This window comes from Triturus cristatus, chromosome 7 (assembly GCF_964204655.1).
Source record: "Triturus cristatus chromosome 7, aTriCri1.1, whole genome shotgun sequence".
Taxonomy (NCBI): Eukaryota; Metazoa; Chordata; class Amphibia; order Caudata; family Salamandridae; genus Triturus; species Triturus cristatus.
In genome coordinates, this window is record NC_140590.1 from 366,172,759 (window position 1) to 366,195,964 (window position 23,206).

The 23,206-nt window shown below is 51.2% G+C and overlaps 1 protein-coding gene across 1 annotated transcript in view; it reads right to left on the reverse strand.

Moving 5' to 3' along the window:
* RASIP1 (Ras interacting protein 1) overlaps positions 1–23,206 on the reverse strand; it is a 298,155-nt gene that overhangs the window by 34,087 nt on the left and 240,862 nt on the right. The window lies entirely within an intron of this gene.

The window sequence follows — 23,206 nt, forward strand, 5'->3', positions numbered from 1 at the left end:
ATAAGAGGGAGAGAGAGTGAGAGAGAGAGAGAGTGAGAGAGAGAGAAAGAGATTAAGTCACATAAAGCAAAAGAGATTGAATGTCAGTAAGGAAGTTATACATTTTTGTGAATTTTTTTTATTGGTTTTACATGATAACAACATCAGTAAGTTAAGGTACATCATAAAGGCAAGGCCTGCGTGCAGTGTTTTACTTTGACAGCAGCGCTTACAAAGATACAAGTCAGTTATCAGTAGACAACCCCCGGGCTAATGTAATCTATATAGCTTCAGTTCACATTTGCATGCTTCTGTCACTCAGTTCCCCCCAACCGAGACATCCACACCAGTTCTCATCGTATTAATATATTGTGACACATGCACATTATAATCACGTCTACCCACTGTTACTTGTACAATAGGCTCTTCCAACAAGCCTGGCCCACCCCATCTACCAGCTCGTTCCCCCTGTATCTTGGATTATGTTCACCCTTCTGGAGTTCATGGCGGGTCATCTAACGTAGGTGCTGCCACTCCTCTTGTCTTTTCATAAGTGCGATATAGACTCTAGAAGTTCTTAGGACTTTGAGGGGGCAGCAACTCACTATATAGTCCTGTTTGCTTGTTACAGTACGTCAGATCATTTTCTCAGTCTGCGAGTTTGGGAGGTGGACCTCTTGGCCATGCAATCGCAATCCGACATTTTGCCAGAAGTAGCCCCATGTCCACCAATCTCCTTACCCCCTTAGCTAACTTCTTCGAGTAACCCAGCAAAGCTAGCATAGAGTCCATGATCAGCTCTATGCTAATTACTTCTCCCAGAGTCCCAGCTTACTAAATATTTGTACCCAGTAGTCCGCAATTCTCGGGCAGTGCCAGGCTAAGTGTATAAACCCTGCTGGTGTAGTCCCGCATCTGTCGCAGCACGCTGTGTCCCTTAATCCATAGCATTGCAACCTTTCAGGAGTATAATTCACTCTGTTGAGAAATTTAAACTGTATTAATCTATGCCTCCCATTCAATGATATTTGTTTCGTGCTTTCGTAGCAATATTTCCATACGCCATCGTCTATCTCCTCTCCCAAGTCATTTTGCCATTCTGGTCTAGCTTTCGTATATAAACTTTTGCGGTATCCTATCGTTACATTGTATAGTTTGGAGATCATCTTGCCTGGGGATTCTGTATGCCGCATATATGTAAATGCCTCTACATCCGTTGGCTCCTGTAAGTTATCCCCTACCTATGCTTTCAGCGCATGGCGCACCCTGTGATACTGGAACTTTACTAGCAGTGTGCTTGGGGGGTCATGTGTCTATCTCTGACCATTCGCGCATTTTTGCATCTTTAAACAGGTTGCCTATTTCTTGTACACCTATTGAACTTAGGGCTTTTGCGACTTCCCTACATATCGGCAGCCAGCTGCACCATCCTACTGGAGTGATGGGCGAGTACAGTATCACTCCGGCTTGTTGTTTAAGTAAAAAATGCCAAGCATGTACTGTGGCGTTCACAGAGTCCATTATTATTATGGAGTTTTGTAGAGCGCATGGTTACGCACCCCGGCGTGTCCCCGCGCTAAGAGGAGAAGCAAAAAGGCGAACCGTGCAAGAAATCATACCAGTGCGGTGCGGAACAGATGTGTTTTCAGTGCTTTACGAAAACTGCTTTCTGAGGATTCAAGGCGCAGCTCCAACGGGAGTAGGTTCCATTTTTTTGCCGCCAAAAATCTGAAGGATCTTCCTCCCATTCTAGCCTTTCGAACTTTGGGGATGGTGACCAGTCCAGTGCCCGAGGATCTGAGCGACCGCCCAGGTCTGTCGGGAGTAATGAGATTACAGAGAGGAGTGGGTGCCTTACACGTAATGATGCGGTGGCATAGGCATAGTGCCTTAAAAATAATCCGTTCCCTGACGGGTAGCCAGTGGAGGGATTTTAAGGCCACTTTAGATGATGTTCTTCTTGGAAGCCTCAATACCAAACGGGCAATAGCGTTCTGAAGAACCTGGAGACGGTTGAGGCATTTTGCTGTCACACCCAGATACAAGAGATTTGAATAATCGAGTCTGGATGTGACCAAGGCATGAACAAGAGTCTGCCTAGCACTAACTGGGAGTAAGTCGAGAGTCTTCCTAAGACTCTTAAGTATGCCGAAGCAGATTCCGACCACCCGATTAATCTGGGCCGTGAAGGAAAGCTTGCTGTCAAACACCACTCCCAGATTTTTTGCCTGCTGACAAGGTATAGGGGTAAGTCCTAGGCAGTCCGGCCACCATGCCGATGACCACACATTTGGTGCACCTCCTATCACGAGCACTTCAGTTTTTGACCCATTCAACTTCAGGCAGTTGTTAGACATCCAGGATGCAAGCTCCTGCATGCAGGCACTGAAGCTGGATGCAGCGGCGTCAGGAGCTCGTGACAGTGAGATGACCAGCTGTGTGTCATCGGCATATGACACTAGTTGGAGATCGTGTCTTTCCACAATAGTGGCAACAGGGGAAACATAAAGGTTAAACAGGGTGGGGCTAAGGGCCGAGCCCTGAGGAACCCCTTGGTTGAGAGAGAACATGCGAGAGTAATGTTCTCCCTGTCTAACCTGAAAACTCCTGTCAGTAAGAAAAGACTGAATCCACATAAGTGCCGAACCAGTGATACCTCCTTTGTTAAGACACTGTAGCAAGGTGAAGTGTGCTACAGTGTCAAAGGCCGCACTAAGGTCAAGTAGTATAAGGGCCATAGTGTGCCCCTCATCAGCCCCTTTCCTAATGGTCTCAGTGGCCAAAAGTAACGCAGACTCAGTAGAGTGACGGGCCCGAAAGCCGAACTGAGTAGCGTGAAGCAGGTTGGCTTTGTCCACAAAAGCCATAAGTTGGAGATTGGCCACCTTTTCAGCCACTTTAGCCATATAGGGTAGGAGTGAAATGGGTCGGAGATTATCCAGCCTGTCCCAACTAAGGTTGGGTTTCTTTTGGATCGGAAGTACCACAGCCTGTTTCCAGCTTTGAGGTACGCTGCCGAGGCCAAAAGAAAGGTCCAAAACCTGTCGGATGTAAGGTTCAAGGATCTCAATACTCCCTGCCAGAAGCTTAGGAGATGCCGGGTCGCGTGGGGATCCTGACGTAATTGATCGACATAACCGCTGAAGCTCTTTCGAGGAAGGAACAAGAAAGTTAGTCAAGCTGTTTGTTCCTACATCGACTGCTTTACTCTCCCTGAAAGCTGTACCATTTGTTTTTCCTCCCGAGAAGGTGGAATAGATAGTGGCCACTTTGTCCGAAAAGAAGGCAGCAATGCGATTGCATGAATCTTCCGAGACCAGTAACGGGTCAGTCAAAGAGCCACAAACGGCAATCTCTTTATGAATTTTAAAAAGCTCTTTAGTGGAGTTATTGGCATCAGCTATTCTGCCAGAGAAATAGTTGGTTTTGGCACGCCTAATTTGGGTGTGGTATTCTCTACGTTTAGCGATATATTTCTGTTTTGCTTGATCCAAATAAGCCAGTCTCCACTGTCTTTCCAGTTGTTTACAATCAGCTTTCATCAGACGTAGTTCTTTAGTATACCATGGGGTGGATTTCTGACATCTGCTATGCGGATTCTTATAGCATAGCGGGGCAGTATCATCTAGGGCCTTGATTATACGAGCTTCTAGTTTCTGTGATGCAGATGTAGCATCCACACCTCCTGGATTCCCATCCTTGGTAAGAGCAATGTCAAACTTGGCTTTAGAAAAAGCGGTCCATTTGCGACTCATATATTTAGAGTTAATGCTCTTATAGTTATGGCTAGGAGGGATGCTTAGTGTAAAGTGCACCAGAAAGTGGTCAGACCAAGAGAGTGGAACGGGGGGGGTGAATTTCAATTTCTTTCCAGTTCATAAAAATCGGATCCAATAAATGTCCCTTTTGATGGGTGGGGGCTTCAGATTTAATCTCTAATTGAAGAGATTGTAATTGCTGACTGAGATCAGTAGCTCCTTTGTCCAGTGGGTCCTCCCAGTGGATATTAAGATCGCCTAGGAGCATAAATTTGTCTCTGCGTAGAGCTGTCTCAGTCAGACTCTCAATAAGGCTATTAGAGAAATGAGTGAAAGGGCCTGGAGGACGATAAATCAAAAGACCCTTCAATACGTTTCCATCATTAACCCTAATGGAAAAAGCACCCGCTTCACTGTCGGCAATGTTCAGTAGTTCAAGCTGGCAGTATAGCGGATTTTTATAAACTATGGCTATTCCGCCACCTCTGCCCACAGTTCTATCTAAGCGTGACATGGCGTAGCCACTAGGTAGAGACGCCACTATGTCAGGCTCAGAATCAGAATCAAGCCAGGTTTCAGTAAGGAATAATAAATCCAACTTATGGTCTATGAGTAACTCATAGATGTCGAGACTATGTTTTCGCAGTGACCTAGTGTTCAGTAATCCGCATAGGAGCCTTCTATTTATAATCTTACACGCAGGGTCGATGCGCCAGTTGTAATGACACTTATTGCATATGGAAGTTCCTTCTGCCTTAAGACTGTGAAGACAAGCTTTATCGACAGGCCGGCAGAGGGCATGGAGTTGCTGGGCGCTCCAGCAGATAGCAGGGCTTTTTTGGACAGGGGTTATGGCCCCTGTCCCCGGCCGGCCGCGGACGGGCGCAGACGGGCTTGCCTTTGGCGCGCCTTTGGCGCGCCAGCGCCGCGCCCGCTGCGCGCGTCCGCTGCGCGGTCGCGGGGGCATCGTCCTAAATAGGATCTCGCTCGAAAGACTAGAGCGCTACCCTCGCTGCTCCCAAGATGGCGGCTCTATGTGAGCAACCGGGACTCACGGACTGTGCAAGAATGCTCCGACCAGCCCAAAAGTGCAAAATAGCAAAGAGAAGTCTGTAGCAACAGGTAGGGTGACAATTTAATTTTTAAAAGCAGTAATTTGTAAAAACAATGCTAAATAGCCTCACAGCGTCGCGCAATCACACTAACACCCGGCTCAAGCCTCAGGTGTCCTCTAGCGCGGTCGCGAGAACAGCGACCTAAATAGGATCTCGCTCGAAAGACTAGAGCGCTACCCTCGCTGCTCCCAAGATGGCGGCTCTATGTGAGCAACCGGGACTCACGGACTGTGCAAGAATGCTCCGACCAGCCCAAAAGTGCAAAATAGCAAAGAGAAGTCTGTAGCAACAGGTAGGGTGACAATTTAATTTTTAAAAGCAGTAATTTGTAAAAACAATGCTAAATAGCCTCACAGCGTCGCGCAATCACACTAACACCCGGCTCAAGCCTCAGGTGTCCAGCACTCCTGTTCTACGTGTGGGAGCTCTGTGAATCGTAGCTGGGAGGATCGTAGGGGCCGTTACCAGCCTCTCGATTTGCAGGTGTGGGAGCCCCGGTGTTTCTTGCATCCAGGCATACGCATCCGAGCACTGCGCCACACTATGATAGAGATCCTCCCAGTGAGTAGGGTAGTGTACGAATGTCCCATTTGACTCTAGCCTGTTTACCGGCCCATGCCAGTTTGATCAGCAGCATTCTAACTTTAGTAAAGAAGTGTTGTGGTAAAACTATTGCCATATTTACAAAGAGGAATAAAAACCGTGGTAGTACAATCATCTTCATGATGGACACACGTCTCATTAAGGATAGGGGCAGCCAAATCCAGCGTTCAATGTCTTCCTCTAGGCAGCCTACCAGTCTCCCAGAGTTCTCCGTGAATACTATGTCTGAGTCCGTGTGCACTTTGACTCCTAGGTACTGCACCGGTTCCATGGTCCATTCAAGTTCAATCGGTGCAGCGGCCGGGGTCAATGGGAATATAATGGATTTGGACCAGTTGACTTTTAGTCCAGACAGTTCCCCATATCATACCACTTCCCTGAGCACTGGCGCCATATTAATTTCCGGGTCTCTTATATAGAGTAATGTATCGTCCGCATATGCTGATACTATTAGATTGTATCCAGGGAATCTGATTCCTCTGTGACTATGGTATTCCCGGAGGGCGCATGCCAGCGATTCAGCCACTAGCGCATATAGTAAAGGGGATAGTGGACACCCTTTGGGTGTTCCTCTGGATTTCCCGATGGGTGCCGACACCACATCTCCTATTTTCACCCTAGCCAAATGCTCACTGTATATGACTCCCACTAGTTGTAGATGGATTTCTCCTAGGCCCATTCTGCGCAACACTCGGCTTATAAAGGCCCACTCTACCGAATCAAATGCCTTCTCTATAGCGAGGAAGACAGCCACCGCTTTTGTCTCTGGCCTCGTATCTTGTATGGCACCAAACACCGTCCTTAAGTTATAAGTTATATTCCTCCCTGGTACAAAGCCTGCTTGCTCTGGTTTTACCAGCAGCGGCACCAAAGGGGCCAGACAACTGGCCAGCACCTTAGCAAAGATTTTCCTGTCCATGTTAAGGAGCGAGAGTGGTCTGTACGATGCACAGTCATCTGGGGGCTTCCCTGCTTTCAAAATTACTATGATCACTGCCTCTTTCAATGTCGGTGGCATCTGTCCCTCCTCGCTCATTTCTTCAAAAAGCGCCTTCAGGTGCGGGATTAGTTGCTCTGCAAATGTTTTAAAGAACATAACTGATAACCCATCTCGCCCTGGTGAACTCGCAGCTCTCATCGTTTTTAGCGCTGCTAACACCTCATCTGCCTCCAAGGGCCACATTAGGTATTCCCTGTGTGCATCTTCCAGCCATGGTAGCTTGATATGCTCTAAATAGTTTGTCATTTATCCCTCCATGCATGTTCTGTAGTACTATATAAGTGTGAGTAGTACTGACTAAATCTATTAGCTACCTCTATGGGGTCACGTATCGTCTCCCCTGCCTCCGTGCGTATTTCCGCCACTCCTGATAGATCACGCCTACTTCTCGTAGGAACGCCAGCACCGCACCTGGCTGCTTGCCCTCACCATAGGTCCGAGCTGTGGCATATTTCCCCAAGTGGTTCACTTCGTCGTCAGCAGCCTCGTAGAATACGTTCAGTGTAGCTTTCAGTTCTGTTCGAGTGGCTTCACCCTCACCCTCTAATATCCGTTTCTCTAAATCGTTCAGGTGGCCTTTTAAAGTAGCCAGACGGCCCCGGATTGCTCGCAGTACTCTCGAGTGCTTTGACATCGCCACTCCCCTTATATACACCTTGAAAGTTTCTCATACTGCCGAGAACTTCCTAACAGAGCCTACATTTAATTCAAAGACGTCGTCTATGGCTTCAGACAGTTCTGCCTTGAATGTTGCATCCAGGAGTGAATACGGGGGAAACCTCCATGTGGAGCGATTCTCTTATGGCGGGCTTTCTATAGCTAAGCTGATGGGGGAGTGATCCGAGTACCATCGTGGGTGTACTTCACAGGCCTGGCCCCAAGTATTAAATTATTCTAGAGATAAACCAATAGTCTATCCTGGTATGCAGGTTATGGAGGGCTGAGTAATGTGTGTAGCCGCCTTGGTTGGGTGAGCGATGTCTCCATACATCTACTAAATCCAGGCGCAGCGTCACGTCCTGTATGGTTCTAGCCGCAGCTGAAAAGCGTCGCTGTGGACCGCCTGAGTGGTCACGCTCTGGTTCCATTACGCAGTTAAAATCCCTTCCCCAAATCAAAGGCAATGTGTCATATTTGCTGAGCTTCTCACCTAATTTAACATAAAACTATGGGTTATCATAGTTTGGCCCATAAACATTGCCAATCACTATGTCCAACCCATGACCACTGCATCTGGTGATGCCTTCAGGGTCAGTATCAAGGTTATCAAGCTGAAATCCCGATTTCCGGCCAACCCACATTAGTACCCCCCTAGCGTGTGTGGTGAATTACGCTGCATGGAAAGAGCTCTGTAACCTTCCAGGCATAAGCATACAACTGTTGGTGAGCAAATGAGTTTCCTGGAACAGTGCTATATATACTTTATGCCCAGCTACATAGGCCATCACTTTTCTAATTTTTCTGAAGTCGTTGAGACCCCACACATTACATTCCACATTAGTGCCCTGACCTCCTGGCCTGGGGAACCGCTTTCCCTCCACGCAGCACCGCCCAGCCATCACCATCGCTGACCCAGGAGAACTAGGAGAGCAGGGGTCGAGACCGCTCTCGACCCGCGCTCTGTACCTGCCTGCCTTAATTGGGTCCTGTTTTATTTTACTTTACTTCAGCCCCACTGCTTGCCCTGCTGTTCGCCCCCGCTCTGTTCCTTGTTTTCTTTTTATTTCTAATTCTATTTTATTTCAACTTCCAGTCCTAGTGCTTGCCTTGCTATAGTTCTTCCTCTGTTTTTTTTGGCACCCGCTAGACCCCGTCCACCTCCCGATCGCCGTTTCCCACTCCCCTACTTAATGGAGCCTGCTGGGCGTGGCCACTCCACCAGCACTCTGTAGGAGTGCCAAAGGCAAGCCTGTCTGCGCCCGTCTGCAACCCGACCAGCGCCAGGGACCCTGCATGTCGGACAACCCGCCGCTACATCTCAGCCACCCTCCACGCACTCAACCCCCAGAAGACCCAGAGCCTGCCAACAGGCCATGCCCAACACGACTCACGGCCAGTTCTCCTGCCTCCACTGCCGCCAGACCCTCACCTTCACCAACCCCGCCTCCTACACCTTCAAAACCAACACCGGCAAACCCCTCAGATGCATACTCCTCAATTTGCGCTCCGTACACAAGCACACCGTAGAGATCTGGACCGTACTCGACTCCCTCTCGCCAGACATCACCTTCTTCACGGAGACCTGGACCAACGACTCCTCCAGCCACGACATCAACACCGCCATCCCAGCTGGATACAAGATCCAGAGGAAGGACCGCCCCAACCACCAGATAGGGGGCCTCGCCTCCGCCTCACCACCTCCAGTGACGCCTTCCCTGCCGCCGAACACCTGCACTTCCAGATTCAGAGCAGCCACAACGCCACGCGCCGCGGAGCCCTCGTCTACAGACCCCATTGCCTCCGGGCCCTCTTCATCACCAACCTTGTCGCACCCCACACCATAGCCTCAATGAACTACATTCTCATTGCGGACCTGAACTTCCACCTCGACAACCCCAATGACCCCATCTCCGCCACCCTTTAGGACAACCTCGCCAACATCAGACTTAACCAGCTCGTCACCACACTGACACACAGGGCAGGTCAGACCCTCGACCCCATCTTTACAACAGGAAACAGCGTCCACTTCTGCCACACAACGCAACCCCCATGGACCGACCACCACTGCGTGCACTTCACCGTCAACAAACCCAAAGCACCCAAACCTGCCCAACGCCCAACACGAAGGACCTAGAGTAAGGTCACCGATGAGCAACTCAACTCCGCCCTCACCTGAGACAACCACACCTGGCATCCGATGCTAAGGCCGCGGCCAGAGAACTCCACACCTGGATCACCAACTGTGCAGAAACACTCGCCCCTCTACGAAATGCAGACAAACAGCGCCCCAGGAAAGCCGCCTGGTTCACCACCGATCTCCAAGAAGCCAGACATACATGCAGAAGCCTGGAGAAGAACTGTAGAAACGGCATGACACCCGAAAATTACACCACCTACAAGGACACCATGACGGACTACCACAACCAAATCAGAACCACCAAAAGGACCTTCATCCAAAACAAAATCCTTGCAAACTCCACCAACTCCAAAGAACTCTTCACCATCATTCAGGAATTCGCCAAGCCAAGCAGCGAAGCCACAGACATTACCCCGTCCCAAGACCTCTGCAACAAACTTGGAACCTTCTTCCACCTCAAGATCAAAAACCTCTATGACAACTTCACCGACTACCCATCAGACGCCACAGCCGGCCCGTCCCCCAAACATACCAGCCAGCCCACCATCTCCACCTGGACTCCGATCACGGCCGACGACACCACCGCGACCATGAAAGGCATTCACTCAGTGGACCCCATGGACCGCTGCCCCCCTCACATCTACCACAGAGCTACCACAGCCATCCACCCAAACTACAACACATCATCAACACCACCTTCAAAACAGGCACCTTCCCAGACGACTGGAAACGCGCAGAAGTCAGGCCCCTGCTCAAGAAGCCGACCTCTGACCTCACCTACCTCAAGAACTACCGACCCATCTCGCTCCTCCCCTTCGAAGCCAAAGTTGCAGAGAAAACAGTCAACAGGAAACTGACACGATTCATCAAAGACAACGCCATCCTCGACCCCTCCCAATCCGGATTCCGCAGCAACCACAGCACCGAGACCGCCCTACTCGCCGCCACGGATGACATCCGCACCCTCTTGGATCAAGGGCACTCCGCAGCCCTCATCCTACTCGACCTGTCTGCAGCTTTCGACACCGTCTCTCACCAGACACTTGTCGCCAGACTACACGATGCCGGCATACAAGGAACTGCCCTAGACTGGATCCACTCGTTCCATACAGGAAGAAGACAAAGGATCAGACTACCGCCCTTCCTCTCCGCTCCCACGGAAATCACCTGCAGAGTGCCACAGGGTTCATCTCTGAGCCTGACCCTCTTCAACACCTACATGACCCCCCTTGCAGCCATCGTCCGACAACATGGCCTCAACATCGTATCCTACGCTGACGACACACAGCTCATCCTCTCCCTCACTAAAGACCCAACTACCGCAAAACTCAACTTCTAGAGAGGAATGCAAGAAGTTGCAGTCTGGATGACCAACAGCTGCTTAAAACTCAACGCCGAAAAGACAGAAGTCCTTGTCCTTGGAACCACCCCTACAGCATGGAACAACACCTGGTGGCTCACCGCCCTAGGAAGCCTCCCCACCCCCTCAGACCACGCCAAAAACCTCGTCATCATACTCGATTCTTCACTCGCCATGAACCGACAGGTCAACGCCGTCACCTCCAGCTGCTTCAACACCCTCCGCATCCTCCGCAAGACCTTCAAATTGATCCCCCCCCCCGAGTCGAGGAAGACAGTCACCCACGCACTTATCACCAGCAGACTGGATTATGGTAATGCACTCTACGCCGGCATCAACAAGTCACTACTCCACACACTCCAAACTATACAGAACACCGCGGCCAGACCCGTCCTCGGCATCCCCCAGCATGAACACATCAGCCAACACCTGCGGAGACTCCACTGGCTCCCTGTGGAGAAGAGAGTCACCTACAAAATCCTCACCCACGCCTACAAATGCCTACAAAACAACGGACCCAGATACCTCAACGACAGAATAAACTTCCACGTACCCAAAAGAAACCTGCGATCGTCCAACCTCGCACTGGCTGAAACACCGTACATCCACAGAGCCAGAGCAGGTGGAAGATCGTTCTCTCACATTGCAGCCAAGACCTGGAACAAGCTACCGCCAGGAATCAGACGCGCCCCTTTCCTGAACACCTTCAGGAAGACCCTCAAGACCTGGCTCTTCGGCTGAACGGAGCGGCGTACCCCCCCTCAGCACCTTGAGACCCTCACGGGTGAGTAGCGCACTTATAATTCCCTGATTGATTGATGGTTAGTAGATTGATATTACTCTGGTGGCATTCCGCCGTGTCTACATGTATTTGTCAAATCACCGCTGATCTCGTTATACTGTCTGTCACCATCTGCTCTGCATGCACTACCCGCAGCCGCTCAGACCTTACACATCTTGATGTCTTGTTGCTATCTAAACAATCCTCCCCACCCATGCTGTGCCTCCTGCAACTTGGCATAGATGATAAACACGTCCTGTTCCCTCCTCCCGTAGCACCCAACATTTGAATTTCAACATTGTGAGCTTCTATAGCTCAACGGTGTGGAACTGATACGTCTGCCCTTCTCACAGTGGGTAAGACTCGAGGGCCGTGTGTTGCCCGCTCATCTGTACCGGCTCAGTAGCTGGGTGAGTACGGAAACCGCTTTGGGCTACTTGGAAATGAAAAGCCTTATGAACAAAAAATCTGCATCCGTTACCATTTCTACATTTTAACCTAGTTTTTTATTGCAACCCTTAACGAGTGGGAAATGTCCTGCGCTATGTACCATTGTCTATTAGCAGGGCTCTCACTACTATACTCCACATGTTCAATATCCATAGTAGAGACAATAGTAAGCCCACCTTAATTACTACTCACAGCCAATTGTTAGTTCAAACCTTGTGTCACCACAATTGGCTGTAGATGGAAAAGTCAACCTGGATATCTGTTCGGTTTTACATATTTCCTTCTATTCCCGTTCTTCATTTTCCTCTTCTTGCAGCGTCTCAGTGTTGTGGTGTTGTTTCCCTCCTTTGGCATAGTCTTTGAACGCTTTTTGCACTGTTTAAGGGTCAGTAAAAATTCTTGATTTGCCTTGCATAATTACTCAGTCGGGCAGGGTATAACATGGCGTATTTCAGTTGCTGCTCTTTTAACTGCCTCTTCAGCGGTGGTGAAATCTGGATAGCGGGATATCGTACTGCAAGACTCTTTTATCTCTAGCTGCTTTTAGCGCCGTGTCCCGGTCTCTATAATTCAACAATTGGGCTATTATAGGTTGCAGTGGTACACCAGGCGGGGGACCCTGGCCCAACGATCGGTGAGCACTTTCCACCACAAACATGTCTGAGGATGTTTCTCTGCCTAGTAAGGACACCAGTAGCTTCTCCGTGTAGATCTCCATGTTGCCCATTGGGGTGGACTTCGAGAGACCTACTATACGTATATTACTTTGTCTCGATCTAGCTTCCGAATCCTCCGCCTTATCTTGCAGTACATTGAGAATCTTAGCCATTAGCTTTTGAGTAGTGTCCGTCTCTGTGCTTCTTCCACCTCTGTCACTCTCCTCTCCATCATATCCAGTCGTTCGGCGTGCTTATCCAGCCTTTCAGTGACTCAGTCCATTCTATACGCCAAGGAATCTATTTTCCCATCTATTGCAGGTCTGCAACCATGTGCCTGACATCTCCGTCACTGCTCTCTTCTCCTTCTTTGGTGAGATCCGCATCTTGGTCTCCTTCTGTCTCTTTTCCTCTAGTTTTGCGCTGCTCAAAATTGATCTTGGGCTGCAATTTGTTGACTTTCTCCATTGTGCGTATTCACCCAGCGCTAAAGTATGGTGTAGTAATACTGCTGTCGTCACTTCCGAGGGTAGTGTGTTGGGCCCCAGAGCATTACTCTTTTGTCCGCTCACCGCACTCTTTCAGTGATCGTTCCCCCGCACCACAATGCAGAAGCACAGAGTCTAATCCACCACTTCCCTGTCCGCTCCTCAACACTGCGGCTACGTATATCCACAATGGCCAGTGGCTCTATTCGCTTATCTGCAACACAGTTTCTCTGTATCCGTTTTTCTGGCTGGCCTCCCCTCTTGAGTATGCACCAGACTGTGCGCCTCAGCCTCCGTATCTGCGCTCCCTTAGTGCCACAATCATGACCCTGCCCTTAGCAGCATGAAAATGTCTGACAGTAGTTGCTGTTAATGCACATTCCTGTTCGCGAAGGTGCTTCCTGGTTGTATCAGAGCAGGCGCTGCATCCCCCCCAACCCACTATGTACGTACAGCAAGGCTTGAGTGCTTCACACTATAGTGTCCATTGTGAGTGCTGCAATACGGTCCAAGTCAATCACGCCTGTCCCTCAGTGTATTGGCCTGGGTCTGTCTCCTACTATCCAGCTCATTAATACTTGGCGCTAGTTCCATACAGAGTGCCGCCTTGGCTCGCCAACAAATGGAGAAGGGGGGGAAAGAGGGAGGACCGACCCCCAGCTGATTCCCCCTCTCTGTTTTCTTGGGACCTGGTGTGTAGTGTTTAATTTAATATTAAGCTTGTGGTAGCTTCACCCACCATTGCCTGTGCTTCATAGCAAGTTGTGCTGTGTAAAGTCGTAGCTTCATGAACTAAGAGCCTCAGAACCCCTGCTTCTTTTCCCCCAGGTCAATATTATTATACCAGCGCGCAACTCAAACAGCTAAACCGCACCCCAGGGGTAAAATGTGCACACTTCATCTCGATCCAGACACTCCAGGATAAGTGTCTCCATTGTCAGCTTGAGCCCTCTGCACTTGCGCCACCCCCTCCATCCCCTGTGAAAGTCTACAAACTGTTTCTACTCAACTGCAGAGACAGTGCCTAAACATGCAAATGAAATCTACATGTTTTTAAAAGACTTGGACCCAGAAGGCTTATTTCTCACTGAAACCTGGCTCAATTCGAGCTCAGAGCTGGACATTGTTCAAGCACTTCCCCAAGGATATCTGATTCAGAGGGTGGATAGAGCGCCAGGCAAAGGTGGAGTATCGCCATTATCAATAAAGATCATCTGACGTGCCACTTGTTAGGCAGTCCGTCATCAGATTGTGAGAACTCCCACTTCTCCATCGAATTCACTCCCACCCTCTCACTCTCAGGTATCCTTATCTACCGCCCTCCAGGGGCAATAGGACAATTCTGTAAAACCTTGCTAGAAACAGTTGTCAATCTTACGAGTCTCGCTGCAAACTTTACCCTCCTCGGAGATTTTAATCCGCATTTTGACGACCCCCTCAGCTCTACCCGCAACTGAATTAGCCCAAGACCTCTCGGCCTATCAACTGACTCAGAAGGTCCTGCAAGTAACTCGTGTAAAAGGACATCTCCTTGATCCCATTTTTTCTAATTTGGGTGACCTGAAAGTGGAAGAGCCCATCCCCCTCCTGTGGTCTGATCATTTTATGATCCCCTCCCTCTGGTCGCCACCAAGCACAGTGATACACATCCCTTCAATACAAACTGAGATCCGTCCTTGGTCCAAACTCTTGTTGGAGAGGTGGACCTCAGAACTCGAAAAGACCACACCAAATTCCAACTCTGACCCAAGGCAGCCAATGAAAGTTTTTGCAACTGGATTGAGGGGTCACTTAATTCGGTGCTCCCTAAAGTTTCAATCCAGAAGAAAGCTGGAACTAATAAGGCCGCCTGGTTTTCCCCCAAATTATGCACTCTTAAACAGCACTGCAAAAAATTGGAAAGAACATGGAGGAAAGATTTCGCTCCTGAGAAGAAGGCGGAATATAGGGCGGCTATCGGATGATACAAGGCTGCCCAAGCCTCGTATTATGAGAGAAAGATTGTGTTAGCCGCTAGCTCCTCCAGAGAAATCTTCCTCATTGCCAAAAAATTACTTAAAGCCCCCGTCCCCTCTGTCCCTCCAGATATCTCAGGTCTCCGTTGTACTGAATTGGCCAAATACTTTTCCACTTAAGTACAAAATATCCTTAAACATCTCCCCTAAAAAGATAGCAACATCTCAATCGAGCATGCGACTATTGATGCGAATCAAGTGGAACATGAACTGAAGAACATTCCCACGATGACTCAGGAATTATTTCAAGCAACCTTGGCAACAGTAAAAAGTGGGTCGCCACTAGACCCCGCACTTCCTCATATCTTGAAATTGGTCGGACCAACAATCGCCCCCATTGCTACCTGCTTGATTAACGCTTCAGTCGCGACGGGCATGGTCCCTCCTAAGTGGAAAAGGGCAATGATAAAAGCACTGTTAAAAAAGCCAACCTGGATCCATCTGATCTGTTCAATTATCGCCCTATTTCGCTCTTTCCTGGAATCAGCAAGATAGTGGAGAAACATGCCAATAACACTCTCTCCAAGTTTCTTGAAACCAACGGGGTTCTCCACCCCTCTCACACGGCCTTCCGCCCCGGTCAAGAAACAGAAACCACCATACTACCAGTGGTGGAAGGAACTAGAAAAATTATTGATGCAGGGGGGGCACCCGCCATAATCCTCCTTGACCTAAGCGCGGCCTTCGACATGGTGAACGACTGTGTCTTGGGTCACCATCTCAGGAGCGCAGGAGTGACCAGAACAGCTCTATTATGGCTGCAATCCTTCTTAGAAGGAGTATTTGTCCAGGTCTTTGAAGGCGACACCAACTTACAGCCCATCCCCTTACAGTGCAGAGTCCCCCAGGGCTCCTCTTTGAGCCCTACCCTTTTTAATGTTTATATGGCCCCGCTGGCGGATGTTGTATCCCCCTTTGGGATTCATATGATGACATACGCCGGTGATACCCAGATGGTTGTAGCTCTCAGCCACCCCAACCAGCAGACCAAGGACCTTCTTTCCTGCCTTGAACAAGTCTCCAAGTGGATGAGTCTCTCCCACTTGAAACTTAATGGTGAAAAGACCGAGATCATGCTTCTCGGCAACTCTCTATATTTCTTATCAAGTAATTTGTGGCCTTCCTCCATGTGTCTGGCACCGGTCCCCAAAACAGAGATTAAAAGTCTGGGAATCTGGCTAGACCTTGACCTTACTTTTACAGTACAGGCAAGAAAGTCTGCTGCTTCATGCTATGGCCTGCTGAGAATGATTCGCAAAATCCTCCCCCTCTTACCTCTCCAAGCAAAAAAATTATTGATCCAGGCTCTAATTTTGTCCAGGATTGATTACGGAAATGCCCTCTACTTAGGTGCCCCGAAATCAGTGATCGCTAACCTGCAGGTCGTACAAAACTGTGCAGCGAGGCTACTTACTGAGACCCCCAATCAATGCTCAGCATGGCCCGTGCTACGATCTCTCCACTGGCTCCGGGTACAAGGGAGAGTCAACTTGAAGGCCCTCTACATAGCCCATAAGTCGCTGGATGGGAATGGACCCCATCAACAAAGCCATGATTCACTACTACAGGGCGAACAGGAAACTCCACTCAAATGAGCTTCACCTTGCTGCGGTCCCTAGGATCAAAAAGGCCAGAAGCGGCGGACGGCTTTTCTCATTCAATCCGTCCAGACTTTGGAATGCCCTTCCACTGCACCTCTGCAGGGAACCAAATTATCTAATGTTCTGGAAACAACTAAAGACCTGGCTCTTCCCCTAGGGGTTCTGCCCTCTAGTTACGGCTTCAGCGCTAGGATGCTCCCGGGTTGCCATGCGCTATATAAATGCCAATACAATTCAATGTGGTGCAGCTGCTGCTCTACCACTGCTGGTGCCTTAGCGTCTCTCGCCAACCTGGCGCCCAGAAGCCCCCCACTCACTCAGTTCGGGCAGTGGTCAGCCTCTCCTCCGGCTCACTTGTTCTCTCCGTTGTGTGGGTTCGCAGTTTGGGGCCCCTTTGCGTATGTGTTCAGGCCCAATCTCCGGGTCTCCTTCGCCCACATGTCTCTCGGCCGCAGGCCTGAGTGGTGTCTCATTCGCCACCAGCGTCTTCCGTGTGCTGTCTGTCGCTCTGGAGCCTGCCACTCTCTTCCATGCCCCGGACAGAGCTTTATTTTAGGACCACTTCTCGTGCGCGTTTAGCACCCTGCCTAACGGCCTCTGTAGCTGCCGTGAGGTAGCTCGTCGCCGGTGGGCAACAGCCTCCGCAATGATAGCTGGGCTCCTCCGCAGCGCGGCCCGACTGACCTTGGGTAACCTGTTCGTCTGCAGGGCCGGTCTCCAGGACGCCGCTCCTGCTGAGTCTCTCCGCCGGTGTTCAGGGCGAGACCTCCGGCGCTGCAGTAATTCTCGCGCATCCCAGGCTCTCTTGATCACGCACAACTTACTCCGGGCCGAGAACCTGGACCTGCTCTCGGCCGCACTTTCCGTTGTGATTCTACGGCTCTGGCAGGCAGCTCTCGCTATGGACAACGCCTCCCCTCGTTTCAAGTTAGGTATTTACTTAATGGATGCAGGATTCATAACAGATTGTTATTCGGCTTAGCGGAGCTCTACCACGAAGCGGCCACCTTCCTTGAGCCCGGGCGAGCTCTGCTCCCAAGGAAGTTATAAATTCATAGGTGATGTAATATCTGACGGTCTAGTTCTTGTCCCACGACCGCTTCACGTCATCCGCGGGCCAGGCGTGGCCTGCGGGGTACAATAAATGGAGCCGCCCGCTCAGGGGCTCGGTCTTCGATCCCAGTACTGGTGTGGTCTTGATTATGTACCGTGTTCCCGTGCCCTAGCGCGACCCTACCGTCCCGTTTCCAAGGCCCTCGGCAGGGCCACATTACACTGGCGACGAGGGTGGGGCGGACAACGACGCGCGCACCAGCAGCCGAGCGCCGCTGCACACGGAGATCGGAGCGCCGGAGACCAACGCACGCGCACGTGCGCCCAGCCGAAGTGAAGGCCTGAAACCACGCGGCACTGCGGTGAAGCAGACCCGGTCACAGGGTGAGTGCTGCCCCAAAGACACACCCTGTGCAACTGCCGGCTAAATCATATGAAGGCAGATGAGAACCCGGAAGCCCTAAATAACATCCCAAGAGGGAGCAAGGAAATTTTGAAGTGGGCCCCAAGGACAGCATAAAAGGAAAAATAAAAAACAAGCTTTGACAATTCAAGAGAAAAAAAAAAGTACACAGGCCCACGGCACACCCCTGATTGAGGCTCACTGTCACTGCTCTGATACAAGCACTCAAGACCCCAGAGAGGAGGGGGAGAAGACACAAAACAGCCAGCCAACAGGGGAGGGACACACCACCTGCCCCACAAAGCCAAGGCAGCCACCTGTAGCGTGCACGATAGGCGACAATGACCAAGGGGCCGCACCAGGCCCGGGAGCTGCACCTGGCCAAGCGGCAGCGCAAACCCACATTCTGTTCCAACACGCGGAATCGGGGGTCCTACCCCCGTTCAGCGAACTAGAAGACCCAGCGACAGCATCGCCCCGATGGAAAATCTGAATAGAACGCCTTAACAACTATTTCATCGCGACCAGGGAGACGGATGACGCAAAAAAAAGGTCCCTGCTCCTGCACTACGCTGGAGATGAAATATTCAAGCTATTCCAGCATCTACCCAACACGGGAGCAGTCGCCGATTACAACGCGGTTTAAGTTGCGCCAGGCCTGGCAACGGGAAGGTAAATCGATGGACGTATTCTACGCCCGGCTGCGGGAGCTCGCCAGCACATGCACAGAGGACGACCAGCCAAAAGAGATACGCGCACAGCTAATACAGGGATGCCGAGATAAGACGCTACGGGGGCTCATCCTTCGCCAACCGAAAATCGCGCTTGAGGACATGCTGGTACTGGCAAGGTCACATGACCTATCCGCAGCCAGAGCGAATGAAATGGACCAAGCGCTTATCAAACACCCAGGGCTGGCCGAGACCATCAAAACAGAACGTACAGACGCCGTCTGAGCCAAACCACGAGGAGACTCATCGAGGAGTGCAAAACCGGAAGGGACAAGACAAAGGTGTGGGTATTACGGACACGAGCCACATGCCGCGAAAGACTGCCCCGCGCAGGGGAAAACATGCACCAACTGCGGAATACCCAACCATTTTGCATCCGTATGCTGGAGGCGCACCAGAGGCCGTGAGTTTCGAAACCGAAGACCCCCGACAAAGGCAGTACGGCAACTGTCGGAGACGGAGGGGAGGGCCCCGGAAGATCCGAAGAGGAAAGGGAGGATATACCAGGAAACGAGTGAAGAGTCATCGGACGATGACGAAGAGGAGGTGTACCTGATCTCATTTGCGCGGGAACTCAAGCTACGCAGCAGGCCGCAACCAACGTGCGTAGTACACGAGGCAGGGACGGAGGTGCAAGCTGTCATTGATACGGGCGCCACAGTGAACGTGATGGGCCTTCAACAATACAGATGCCTAAGACCCTGCCCGCCGGTGAAGCCGTCCAAAACGAGAATATATGCATATGGAGCAGACACCCCTCTTCCGCTAAAAGGGAAAATCACAGTTCCCGTCAAGGCAAACGACCTGGAAGTAATGACAACGATCCATGTCATTGACAGAGAGGCAGACACTCTAATAAGCAGCCACACCGCAGAAGACCTGGGGCTAATCTCCTTCGAAAGAAGGGTACAGACTCACCAAGTAGAGGAGCTGCTCAACCAGTTCCCTGAGTCATTTCAAGGCCTCGGACGAATCAAATGTGACCCGGTCAAGCTACACATTGACAAGACGGTTGTCCCAGTCGCGTTGAGACACAGAAGAGTCCCCTTCCATCTGCAGCCGCTGGTGGAAAAGGAATTAGACAACCTAGAAAAGCTAGGTGTCATCGAAAAGGTGTCAGGACCAACACCCTGGATGTCTCCAATGGTCATCGCAGAAAAGCCGAAGCAGCCAGGAGCGATACGACTCTGTATCGACATGAGACTACCCAACAAAGCCATACGAAGGGAGCGTCATATTACACCAACAATGAACGATATCATCGCAGACGTAAACGGATCAAAGTGGTTCTCAAAGATCGACCTAAATGCCGGGTATCACCAGCTCCCGCTGGCCAAGGAAAGCCGCAACATTACTACCTTCAGCACCCATCTGGGACTCCGGAGGTAAAAAAGACTCAACTTTGGAATATCATCGGCGGCGGAAGTGTTCCAAAATACGATACAGGAAACGCTGTCAGGTTTACCCGGTGTGCTAAACGTAAGCGATGATATTCTCATCCACTCTGCAACGGCCGTGGACCACTACAAACACCTCCGAAACACACTGTCACGCCTCCAAGAACACAGGGCCACCCTACATAGAGACAAGTGCCAGTTCTTCCAACCTTCCCTGGAGTTCTTTGGGTACGTGTTCAACCAGGAAGGCATCCAGGTAGACCCCAGGAAGTCACAATCAATCAGAGACGCACCCGCGCCAATGAAATCTATGGAGGTGCGCAGCTTCCTAGGCATAGCAACATACTGCGGGAGATTCATTCCTGGACTGGCCACGCGAGCGGAACCCCTCCGAGCCCTCACGAAGTCGGACGCACAGTGGCAATGGGGACAGAAGGAGGAAGAAGCATTCCAAGGCATAAAAGACGCCCTCCTCGGAGAAGCCACGCTCGCGTACTTTGACCCCACAAAGTGGACGGAAGTCCTGGTGGATGCCAGCCCCGTGGGGCTCGGTGCTGTGCTGGCTCAGGAACGGGAACCGGGTCGATGGGTGGCCCTCGCCAGTAAATCCCTCTCACCCACCGAAACCCGATACGCCCAAATCAAACGAGAAGTGCTGGCTATCAAATGGGCCTGCAACTATTTCCACCTGTACCTCAAAGGACAACCATTCACGATGGTCACAGACCACCAGCCGCTCGTACCACTCTTCAAGGGGACGGCACTTCACCCACCGCCGCGCATCGAGAGATGGGCAGTTCAGCTGCAACCCTATGAGATGGAAGTAGTATACCGGCCAGGAGCCAAGAACCCGGCAGATTTTCTGTCCAGACATCCGGCTCCGACGGATACCCAGGAGGACACGGAAGAGGTCGAACAGTATGTACACTTGGTGTCTACAGCGGCCTGCCCACTGAACATGACCCTGGAGGACATCAAGGAAGCGGCCACCACAGACGTAGTCTACAGCAAAACGCTGAAAGCCGTACAGGAGGGGTCATGGACACACTATCTGCGGCAAGCCAACTCCTGGGGCCCGGAAGAGCGAGAGCACACAGCCAAAATGTGGCAAATCAGACACGAACTTAGCGCCACCAACGACGGGATCCTGCTCAGAGGGCCCCGACTGGTGATACCACAGGCGTTGAGACACAAGGCGACACAGTTGGCCCATGGAGGGCATCAGGGAGTCACCAAAATGAAGGCCAGAATGAGGGAGAAAGTCTGGTTCCCAGAGCTGGAGAGCATGGTGGAAGAGTATGTAAGACGATGCCCGCTGTGCCAACTGACCGGCAGCCTGGAACGACCCGCGCCAGTGATCACGGAGGACGCGTGCACTGTCCCGTGGTCCCGGGTAAGCATAGACTTTGGGAGTTTCCCTGGAGGGAAGCACACCCTAAGGCTGGTGGATGCATTCTCAAAGTATCCCATAGTAGAACTGGTAGCGTCCACGGCGTTCATCCACGTAGAACCCGTACTAGAGAGAGTATTTGCGATGTTCGGGCTCCCACAGGAAATCCGTAGCGACAACGGACCACCCTTCCAAGGAGCTGAGTTCGCCACCTTCCTAAGGCAAAGAGGAATACACCACTGGCGGATAACCCCCCAGTGGCCACAGGCCAACGGAGATGTAGAGCGCTTTATGCGCACACTAAACAAGGCATTCCACATCGCGAGCGTAGAACATGCAGACCCGGAAAAACGGCTCCACGAATTTCTGCGGGAGTACCGAAGCTCACCACACTGCACCACCCAGAGGAGCCCGTGGGCCCTGATGCTTCATGGCCTACGGAGAGATCTACTCCCGACCTGCCCAGGTTGGGCGCCGCCCCCGTTGGAGGCCGAGGACGTACAAGACCGGAGAGCCCGCCGAACCCAACGAGCAAGCCGCCATCGCCGGGCCACGGAAAGGACACTCCGCGCAGGGGGCACGGTCCTCCTAAAGGACCGCCGCCCCGGAGGAAAGTTTAAAACTAACTATGAACCAGGGCCCTGGACAATCATCGCGAATCATGTGACCATGGTCACCGCACAATAGGGAGGAGAAGAGGTGTCCCGCAGCGTATCGTGGTTCAAAGAAGTGCCCCCAAGCCACCCCGTGAGGCCCATGGAAGGACCTACAGGAGGCACACCTACACCCGTATTCGGGGCCACCAAGACTATCCCCGCACCGGCGGCCAGTTCTGCTTAAGAGGGCGGACTCCCCACCAGTCCGCGACTGCGGAGCTCGCCGCAAAGGTATAGCCTGAGGCCTAACCCTCGCCCCAGCCAAAGACTGAAAGACTTTGCCTGCTGAGAACATCCAGAGGCGGTGGACGGAGGGCACGCAAGTACCACCACCTCTGTGGTTTTGAACTGTTTACAACTGTGTTTAATTTGTGTGTTTGTTTTTGACCGAGTTGGATAGGGATGTAATATCTGACGGTCTAGTTCTTGTCCCACGACCGCTCCACGTCATCCGTGGGCCAGGCGTGGCCTGCGGGGTACAATAAATGGAGCCGCCCGCTCGGGGCACGGTCTTCGATCCCAGTACTGGTGTGGTCTCGATTATGTACCGTGTCCCCGCACCCTAGCGCGACCCTACCGTCCTGTTTCCAAGGCCCTCGGCAGGGCCACATTACAGGTACCAAAGACTTATGGCTTGTTAGGACATGCTCCAGCAATTAACTTATTTTATATTGTTTATTCTGGCATGACCTGCCTGCCCGCGATATTGAGAGCCAAGATGGGGATGAGACAGTTGAGGCTGAAATAAGGACACCCTTTAATCAACAGCTCGTCAGGCGCTGGTCACTTGCCTTCTGACAGACCGCTGATAGGTTTTACATTGGGCGGGTCGCATGACTAAAGGCTGCTGGCGAAGAAGAAGACACTTATACTCTGATCAGAGTAAACTCTTACCAGAGCGTGACGTCCATTTAAAAAAAATAAGAGAAAAGGGCAATCTTACATTTTGACATTTTCAAAGATACTATAAAAG